The sequence below is a fragment of the Austrofundulus limnaeus genome, unplaced genomic scaffold (genome assembly GCF_001266775.1).
Source record: "Austrofundulus limnaeus strain Quisiro unplaced genomic scaffold, Austrofundulus_limnaeus-1.0 Scaffold1130, whole genome shotgun sequence".
Taxonomy (NCBI): Eukaryota; Metazoa; Chordata; class Actinopteri; order Cyprinodontiformes; family Rivulidae; genus Austrofundulus; species Austrofundulus limnaeus.
The window spans coordinates 43,185-54,389 of record NW_013953532.1 but is presented as its reverse complement, the minus strand read 5'-3'; the positions used below and the strand labels follow the sequence as shown (position 1 = coordinate 54,389).

General features: G+C 46.3%; 1 pseudogene; it reads right to left on the bottom strand.

The window, feature by feature from the left end:
• Positions 1–2,059: 2,059 nt before the first annotated feature.
• LOC106534280 (equilibrative nucleoside transporter 1 pseudogene) lies at positions 2,060–3,382 on the bottom strand (annotated as a pseudogene).
• Positions 3,383–11,205: the final 7,823 nt, after the last annotated feature.

Genomic DNA, 11,205 nt, shown 5'->3' with positions numbered 1-11,205 from the left:
TCCATCGACCACGAGGCTCTTCTCAATTTCATACTCTGCTGCTTCCGAGCTAGTGTCAGTTACGCCATCGAAAACCAATTGAATTTGTGGGGAGTGTGCAGGTGATAAATGATGATGTTGGTCGTTTTGTTTGTCGTCCGAATCTGATGAGTCTGGTCCGTTTTTGAATAACCCTGGTGCGTGTGGGCGGGGTCAGAGGGACCCCGTGGTCTCTGGGACCCCGCCTATACCCCTGGTGCGTGGGGTCAGAGGGACCCCGTTTGTTTTTTTATAGGTCTCTTGGACCCCGCCCGATACGACACACACAGTTGTTTTTGAAATTATCTTTATTTCGTTCATACATTACACCAAAAAACAACAACAACAACTCAACAAAAAGCGGGCTCATCGTGCCTGTCGTCTAGACTTGATGAATACACCCAGATGATCGAACAACCGAGTCAATTCCCTCATGGCGTTGGTCGGACCGCGGCTCTCCATCTGAGAGACAGAGAAAAGAGATATGAGTCGATTATCACGCGCACACGCGCGCGCACGCACACACACACGCACCTGCGCATATCTGGCCTTAAGTTTGCTCACGCTGAACCGTTGTTTGCAACCCAGGTGGTGTTTCTGCGTAGGGGGAACAACACGTGCGTTATTCGAAGGAAGACAAGAGCATCACAAACAAACAACAACTCACACATGTGGTCAGCACGCTTCTGAACTGATGTAGGATTTCCCAGATGGCTTCAGCGTGTCTCTTTTTGCTCGCGTCTTCGATGGCCGGCACGGTCGCGGGCATAACCGTGCACATAACACAAATGCGTTGTGTTCGCTCACTCCTCCTCCTCCTCTCGAGGTTCGTGTTGTTGTTGTTATTTTTTTTGAGGAGGGACAATACGTCGTAGTCGAGCTAGGTCGGATAATAGCGCGACCGACAGTCGCTCATCGTCGCATATAAGCGCGGCGACACGAGAAACGGCACGAAATCTACAGACGAGCATCATGTATCTGCACCGCTTCTTCTTCTTCTCTGTTATTTTCATCATCGCCGCCATCTTGTTTCCGGCGGAGACGACGACCGCTTCTTCCAACGTCTCGACCACCATCGAGGGTTTGCTCGCGACGACGCCGCGATCGGAAATCGGGGGCGACCTTCACATGTGTGTGAGTATGACGACGACGATTGTGGATTATCCCGCGCGATGTTGTTTAACGCGTTTCTCGTTCCACAGCCGGAGCTGACACCCTGCCGCGGTCGGTTTAGCATCAACCCGTTAAAGAAAAAGTACGCAAAGGTATATCTCACATCGAAGCTTGTTGTTGTTGTTGTTGTTGTTGTTGACCGCATTTTTTTTGGTCTGCTTGCAGATGGGGACCGACGGTCCGCTCAAGGCCCTGGAGGAGTGAACTCTTTCTAACGCGGGCGGTCAGAAGGCCGTCGCGGCCTTAGATCTTGTTGTCATCGTCCATGAACGGAATAATAATAAACATATATTTTGAAGAGACGCGAGTTGTGTGTGTGTGTGTGTGTTATTCCCCGGGGCGGATGAATGAATATCACAATAAACCCGTTGCGTGCAATTATTATTATGCGCGTGATGATCGCATCACAAATTTAACAATAGCACACCCGGTCACGTGACCTATCCGGGACGGTCCGGGGGACCCCCCCGCACCGGCGCCCTGTCACGGGGTCCGGGGGACCCAGCTCGCACCAGGGATAACAATAGCACACCCGGTCACGTGACCAATCCGGGACGGTCCGGGGGACCTCCCCGCACCGGTGCCCGGTCACGGGGTCCGGGGGACCCCGCTCGCACCAGGGATAACCCAACCCATCATTGAAGGGGGGCATTTTAAAAACGCCTCTCCCCTTCTATACCGAGGCCCAAGGGGGTGAACAGTTCCCCCTCGCGTTTGGCGACCGCCCTCTGGCGGCTCGAGCGAAAATGGGTGGAATTTTCATTATAACAGAAAAAAAACACAGAAATAATTCAAAATCATAAACAGAAACAAGTCTTTATTCACACACAAATAAACAAACCAGATGGGCCGAGGTGACAAAAGATTATTATATTACAGCCCGGACAGCGAAGGAGATCGCAGCACCCAGCGCCAAGCCGAGAGACAGAAAGAAGGCCATGATGGCCCYGGCCGTCTCCGCCTGATGCTGCGGCACCTTCTTTGGTCCGAAACACATACAGAGGCTGGCCAAGTACCCGTTGGAGAAGGAGAACAAAACCATGAAGATGATGTACCAKGCGTCGTGAGCGAACCACACGGGGAGGTGGTGACGAGGGTTGACATTACACAACATGAAGAGCGGGACGAAGACGACGCGTAGGCCCGCCAGCGCGGGGAGCCAGATGCTGTCCTTACCCGGCCACACGCAGACGGCCGTCAGACTCCTCCCGCCCCAGTCCATCGTGTTGAAGAGGAGGAAACACGACACGGGAATGAAGTAGGTTTTCCAGACGCCTCCGTTTTCCACCGCGGTCTTGACTTCGGAGGTCACGGATGGAAAAACCCCGATGGTGACGATGAAAATGAAGCAGACGGACAGAGCCATCACCCAAATCTTTTTAAAGATGTTAAACACAGAAACAACCGGTGTTGTTGTTGTTTCCTTCTGCGTGTCCTGTTGATTTTCTTCTATCGCGTTTTTCTTTTCTATGAGCAAATCCATCTTATTTTCCTCATCAACAGTATATTTTCTAGATCCCTTACTCTCCGCGTAGTACCGAAAGAACTCCATTCTGTGCAAAGTGAAATAAGACAATAGGACCAGAAGAATAACAAAACAGGCTGTGATAAAGTAACCAAAAGCGCCGACCTGCAACCCGGTTCCGGTGGCCAGCATGCAGATCATAGCGAAAGCAGCAAAGGTGCCGGCTAGACCCTGTCTGCTCATGATGGGGACGGTGTAGGAGGCAGGTAAGATCCCGGCCAGCCCGAACAAACTGCTCTGATAAATCGCCCCAAACGAGTTGATGCAGACAATTTTGATCATAACGAGGACAAAAAAGACCAGAGGCTCCACGTCCACTTTGACAAACACCGCAGTCAGCATGAAAACCACCAGGATTACGGTTAAACAGCCTGAAATTCGTAGCTTCTGCGGAATCCTCCGATGAACGAAAGAGTTGAGGCAGGTAAACACGAGCAGAGGCGCCATGGCACAAAGCGTCATCACGTTGTTGTATTTTGACTCGAGCACGTTGCGAGTTTGTCTCGCGGTCGCGTTGCTCGTCATGCAGTTCAAGTCTTTCAGTCTGCTTGTGAAGTACAATGTTGCCATCATGAAGAAATTCCACGGTAAGAGAGTTCCCAGACCCAAGAAGAAAATAATCCATACCGCATTGTATTTATCTCGAGACGCGTTGATGACCGTCATGTTTTGGTATGTAACAGACCGTTGCGGCTCGTTTGTTATCACTGTTTTTTTTTTACGGAGATGGTCCCGGTTCTTCAGCTCTCGTGTTGCAGCTCCGGCTTCTTGTACTGCAAAAATACCCGCGCACGTTTAGAGACCGCCCGATGGGTGTGGGTTTATGAAAAATATAATATTGTTCAAAACAATGATATACATTGAGGAAAATAACATTTATTTTATTTATATTTTGACTCTTGAATATGTATCTTTATTTTTTTTATTAAAAAAAACGAACATCACCTCACGTTTGTCTCCGCGGGTAAAGCCAGAGACGATATGGCCAGGTTAAGGCGAAGGACTGTCAGTTCGGTTGTCTTTTCTACACATACGCTGGTTCCAATCCAACTTTCGCCGATGATACGTAATGCATATAGAGCAACAAGGAAAAACACAGAAAACGTTTTATATATATATGATTTTTATTTACGAGAAATTAAAGACAAACGTTACAAGCTTGTTTGTTTATTGTCATACATAGTCCGTTATCATAAATGTACCTATTCCTCGTATAGGTCGGCGATATATTCCATCAAATTAAACAAATCGCCGATCAACTCCTTCTTGCGTTGGTTTGCTTCTTTCGTAACGCCTCGTTCTTTAAATGTGCCGCGATTAAACGCTTCGTTGACTGTTTCTTGGTGACGACGATTACTCTCCCACGATAACAAGGGTTCGCACATGAACATCGTAGCTCGTTCTTGTTGATCTCGCAGATCGGCCATATAAAATCGAAACTCCCACATTTTGAATTTTCTGCTGTAGTACGCCTCTTGAACTTTGTCGGGGAGTTCGACCGACAACGCGTCGTTGTATATTTCGGCGATGTCGGAGCATTTCTCTCTTATTTCACACGAAATTTGTTCCTCGTGGTCGTGTAGTTTGTTTATTTTTTGTCTTTCTGCGTATAGCGATTCCGAATCTTTTTTATCTGCGCATCGCATGTCCCATTCCGTATCCAATTCGAACTTCAGTGTGTTATATGCCGTTGCTGTCACGGTGTACTTCCAATTCACGCGCTTTTCGATTTCGGGGTCGAAGGACATGTTTGCGTTTCGAATCTGAGACTGAAGCCCCGAACTGTTACGCGGTTTTTTATATACACATCGCTTTACGATTGACCGAGCCCCCTTTTTTTTGTTCGTACATTCACCGACCGTATTATGTTGATAAAGCCATTCCCACATGTTACATGTTTTTATGAAAAAAAAAACATCTTCATAGTGCACGATCTTCAGTGTACCCCTTCGATGTGTCAATGATAGTTTCCATTGTACTGAACACGTCGCGGACCAACTTCTTTYTGCGGTCGTTCGCTTCTTTCGTACAGCCTCGTTCTTTATGCAAATCAAAAACAAACGCTTCGTCGACGGTTTCTTGGTGCCGGCGATCACACTTGCAAAACAACATGGGTTCGCACGAGAACATGGTAGCTATTTCTTCTGGATCGCGCAAGCCGGCCGTGTAAAATCGAAACTCCCAGAGTTTGAATTTATCGCTGAAATACTCATCTTTGAGTTTATCGGTGTGTTCGACCGACAACGCGTCGTTGTATATTTCGGCGATGTCGAAGCATTTTTTCTTATATCGTTCAAACAACGTTCGTTTTCAACGAACAAATTGTCGTCGTCCCCATAGTCCGTTTCATATGTGTATCGCGGTTCCCATTCCGTATTCAGCTCGACCTCTAGCGTGTTATACACGGTTGCTATCACGGTGTATCTCCAACGCGCGCACCTCATTTTCGGGACAGAACGACATGTTTGCGTTTCGAGTCTGAGCCTAAAAGAACCAATCGGTTACGCGTTTATATATTATATACGCGGGCTTCCTGACCGACCGCGGATTTTTTTTTGGGGGGGGGGGGGGGGGTTGGTTAACGTTGTTGAATGTATTCACACACCACCGACCGACAGGATCCGCTTTTACGCAGGCTTCCCGACCGACCGTGTATTTTTTTTGTTTTACCCTCATTGATGAATACACCGCCGACCGACCGGATCCGCTTTAAGCGACGGAACGCCGGTCCGGTTTGCTGCGCAAACGCGGGTTCAAATTCAACCCTCGTCCACGTGTTTACAACATACAACTCAATAAAGTAACACAACACACGGAATTCATTAATTTTTTTATTAAATGTAATAAACATAATATCACTCACAGTACACAGGTTGTCGATAGTGTGTTTAAGGAAAACAAACATCGTCGCTATTTTTCTTACTGCTCAGAAATGTCCACGATTTGCTTCATCAGGTTCACGACACGGTTCTGTAATTTCCTTCTATTTTCTCCCGCCGATGTCGTCGCGCCTTCGTTCTCGTCGTACGTCTCAAATACAAACGCGTCGATAACGGACTCTTGATACACCTTGTCGTGCGCGTAGCTCACCAAAGCCTCAACTTCGCACGACACAACCCGTTCTTGGTAATCGCTCAACACGTCCACGTAAAAGTCGAATTTMCAAAGTTTAGCTCCGCGGTAATCCTCGTCGTCGAACCGCCTCGCCGTTACAGCTCGATTGTAAACGTGGACGAGCGCTTCGCACGTGGTCCCGATTTCGCTCAACAGTCTCGTCACCGCTGTATTTTTGCCTCGAAGGTTCTTCACCACAGCACGGAATCTCGCTAGCTGCTCCGTTGTGAGCGCGCGTTGGGGCGCAACTTGTAACGTCGACACTAGTTCGTGTCGCGCGTTGTACGCGACCGCGGTCACATTGAACGTCCACAGCGCGTTCTTTTCAGTGACAGAAGACACATTCTTAACATACGCGGACAACACGTTTAGAGCGAGCTACGGATGCGTGATAGTTGTTTTATATTAGACGCAAGATCGCGTACCCGACTGACCGTAACGTACGTTAATTACGTAAACAACAACGGACAGTCGGGAAAACGTTTTGTGTATCCCATCTACTACGCGTTTACTATGGGGCGTAAAGCGTTTGCGCCTCAACTGACAGTGACGTTTCAACAAACACTATTTAAACCCCATGTTGTTTGCTATCGGAGTATCAAAGGCTATCGCGTGTTTCCGTTGACAAATATTACAACACGTACACAATGTTATTCAGCTCCGTGTTTATATATCTAGCACTCGCGAACGCGCTGACTGTGGCGCGTGTTTTAGATCCTAACCAGACCACGACAACGAAACCGGGAACGGATGACGAGGAACATCAAGAAACGACAACCCATCCCGCTGCACCCGCAACGACCGAGCGTAACGAGTTCAATACAACAACAACAACCGAGGAACATCAAGAAACGACAACCCATCCCGCCGCACCCTCAATGACCGAGCGTAACGAGTTCATACAACTACAACAACCGAGGAACATCAAGAAATGACAACCCATCCCGCCGCACCCTCAACGACCGAGCATAACGAGTTCGATACAACGACAACCGAGGAACATCAAGAAACGACAACCCATCCCGCCGCACCCTCAACGACCGAGCGTAACGAGTTCAATACAACAACTGAAAACTTTCTAGATTTCGACGACAGTCACCAAAACGCTTCGACCGACGCGACGGACCTCAGCGCGAAAGACAACGATGACGACCGCTCGAATCTTGACTCGAAACGCGTAGTAAAGATTTTGTGTCCGGACGAGGATCGAGAGCAATTTGCCGGTATCGAGTGGACAGCCTGTTGCGGAAATCGCATTTACGACTTGTATTATATCAACAGCACACAACACAATCGCGTGACCCGTTATAATACATCGAACAGTTATCACGTTGAACTCAAGCTAAATCACGGTCTCGAGCTCAAAGCGGATAATGACTCAACTTTAAACATAGTAGTAGGGAATAACTGTAACCACAACCTGTCGTACGCATGTCACAGATATACGCTCGATGGTCTAGAACGCGAGTCGTACACGTTCTCCGTCACAAACTGCACGGTTACGTTAATTTCAGCGAGCCTCGAACAAGAGTCGACCTCGAAGGAGCTCTCGTCTAAAACCACACGATATTCTCATACTCGTACTCTTTGCGCTTTTATGAGCAACGATTTGTCTCGCGGCATATTACGCGATGCGCGCGAAATATTAAAATGAATGTAAAATACATTCGTCCGACTAATCGTTTCGCGTTTGGTCTCCGACCAACTCGGTAACATTTGTGGGTAGTATATAAGTCATTTGTGCACACTTATGTTATCATTATCTATTCCATCGTACGACTTTCCCGGCTCTTCAAATCGGATATGGGCGCCATCGACGYGTACACGCAAGCGATAACCGCTGTGTCACATAAACAATACACAACATCAAATTCAAACGCGACCGGGGCCGACTATTTTCAAGTGCAGAGAAAAGCAACCATTCCAACGCTGGAATTTTACTCTTGTCCGCTGGAACGTGATACGATAATAACCACACCACCGGACCCTACAACTGGAGATTTTGAACTCGATCACCGTACAAACGCATCACACAACGCGACCGTGGATATACAAGAGGATCGTTCAAACGCGTATCAGGATCGAGAGCACTACGCGTCTATAGATTGCACAGTCTCTATTACTGAAAAGGTCGACGAACCAGCCGAACCAACACTTTCAAAAGTGAAATTGTGTATGATCGCCGTCGTGTTACCTGTCGTTTGTTGTTGGTCTTTCTGGATACTTTACCACTYTCTATAAGCGGACAATTTAGATCTGACTGAAATTGCGATTCTTCGCAAAAGTGTGTGTCCCGTTGTATATTTCTATACTTGTGATATCATACGCTATACACGTTGTGTTATTGCAATACTGTTGAAAAATGTATTACGCTTTTATATATGTTGTCTTATCTATTATAATTAAATAAATGCATTTCGTGCGATGAACCAAGCCCATTTGCTCTTGTTGTCCCTTTTATCATAATATGATTATTTATTATACATTTGTTTGTATTATTCAGATTGTTTATTACATTGTAAACACAACAAATGACATGAATCGTATGAAATAGTTGATGATGTAGTATTTACATATGTACGCGTGCGTGTCATTATAATACAAACACCGTGTGATTGCGATATATATACTATTACGGCGATGGAAATGTACTCTAAAAAACAAAATGTGATGAGTTATTGTGGACATACGGATTCGAAATGCATATTGACAATAAGAAAAATCTCCAAAAACATAATTTTCGGCTAACGCCGTTACTAGAGAACAAGGACGGATATTCGGTTCAGGTCGAGGTTCTTGTCGATACAGAAGACGATACGTTAACGACATTACAGGACCAAGCCGTTGACGCATGCGAGGGTCTCGCGAAACTATATAAAGACGAGCTCGCAGTTATACGATGAGGCCGTAATCGCAACACTCGTTCTGACGAATCAGGTTACTGGCTTTTCTGATTCGAAGTACTTAGATCCAAGACCGGTGCCGATAAGATAAGGTACACCGTCACACCTTTACTGCTCGACGGGGAATCGGGCCGTGATCAACGCGAGGCTATTCGAGCCGTAAATGAAAAGAATAGCAACCGAGGGGTATCGTTTCGGCAATCGGACTATGAGCGAGTCATTAAGAAAACACTTGTTGACATCCTTAACATGTACGATAATAGGTTTATTGCAATATCAGCATCATACTCGCCCGACCGTTAAAAAAAACACATTTTACACTCCCTCGCGATTATATCGTATTTACAATAACTCCTCCACTGCACTTATCAACCTCGGAAATCCGCAATGGCAGAGTATAGCGCACGATCCGACGCGAAGGGTTCGTGGTYGTACATTTTTACAATGACCATTCGCGGTTTGGTTAGAACTTACGATGAAGATTACGAGTCTTATATAACACCGCTGCTCGACGGCGACAGATACGACGTCCAAATCGCCGCTGTCAACAGTGTGTTCAATCGAAACTCACCGGAATGGGAAACGGTCTCGAAGTTGACCGATGAAGCTGTAGACAATTGTGAAATGTTAGCTTGTATACACAATCATGCGCTCAAGGTCGTGCGCGAAAGGAAGCGTACCTCCGAAAGGACCGGTCCTTCTTTGCCCGAAACCGGTCGTTGGTTTATCAAGCTCGAAATAGACGCACACGCGGGCAAAGAAGGCGTGTGWTTTACATTCGAGCCCGTTTTTTCCAMCAACAACGAAGACTATGAGGATCAATGCGCGGCCATTCTTAACGTGAAAACGCTAARGAATGATGAGCATGGTTCTCGTCGTAGAAAGGCGGATTGTGTACATGAACTCGTACGCATATTTCGCGAGATTATCAGTGTGTACGATCGCAAATATATTAAATTGTTACCGCCCGAATTGAAATAAACATGTCCATGAGATCAGCACACCTTGTGTCTTTTGTTTAATTTTTTATAAAAAAAAATACAATGTATGAAATGGTTTATGTATTTTTTTTATTATAAACCAGACAAATGTTGTTTTTGTTTATAAACAAGACAGTATAGACACACATTTTTATTTTTGTTTGATCATTGCACATAATCACAATGCAATAACCAATGGAGAGACCATGGCAGCGGCCTCTTATAGGCTGTACACATATCGAGCTACAGTTGCTAATGCGAACCCACAAATGGAACGCGGGCTGGCACTAGCAGCCGAGTTTCCGACGGGCAAACGGCGGCATTTTTGTTTATCCCCATGGTCCGTCGGGGTCTTCGCGACGGTACAGTTAGTCACAGAAAAGTTATACTCTTCGTTCCTTTGACGCACGTGTGCTGACCTTTCGCATCTGTACAGTTTCACGTGATTACAGTTTTCCGCACGAATTATAAGAGCATTGTCCGTTGTGCTTGTACGGTGAGACAACTTTGTTTCCGTCGGAGATGCGGTACAGCCCCAATAAACCTCCAGTGTCAGATTGGACATTGTACCACGAGGTCGCGATGAACCAATGAGGATCGTGGTCAGGACATTCAATTTTCATAACCGGCTTCAGTAGAATTCCACCCGGAGGCGGCGAAGCAACCACATCGTCGGGTTCATGCGACGACGAGACAATTGAGTGTCGTGCTGGTGGTGTTATCCCGTGACCACACAAGAACGATAATATCCAGCAGCACAACAGTAACGTTGTCTTGTGCGGAGAAGACATTTTGTCTGCTCAGATGAAAGTCGCGTTGTGTTCTTGATCGCATAAGTGCTAGTTTGCTTTTATACGTTGTTGACGACCGACCATTTACACATTTGATTTGTTAAAAGACTCTAACCCGACCAACCGGTTGTGTTCTTTTCTTTGTCCGACAATGCATTTATTACTTTGTCTTTAGAAAGAAAAAAAATCCGACCATATACAAATCTGACGGCTAATAAAGTTGTGGTTGCGCAAAGACCGTTGTGAATAATGTTTGTTTTGATATTAAATCTGGCGTACCACGCGTTGTAAAGCGCGCGTACAATGATCATGTTTCGTACAGTCTTCATACGACGCGTTATACATTTACATTATAACCAATAATCGAGCGGCGGAGCGCATGTTTTGAGAAAACTTTTTGAAGACGGTCTCTGTAAAACAGACGCGCGACAGAGCGCGCGACGCGATGTAGGACGCGCGCACCGCAGCTTGTGGTTTTGGAGACAAGTGTTGTCTTTTAAGTTTCGTGGTTATCGGACGCAATCGCGTTGTGCACACGGAATCTTACAATGCGAAAGATTATAATAACAATTGCGCTTCCTACCATGTATATACAAAATCCAGACAGACCGTATATTTTCAAAACTAATCCGACCGTCATTCTACAAAAAAAATCCAACCGTATATTTTCGAAACAAATCCGGCCATCATTCTACACCAAA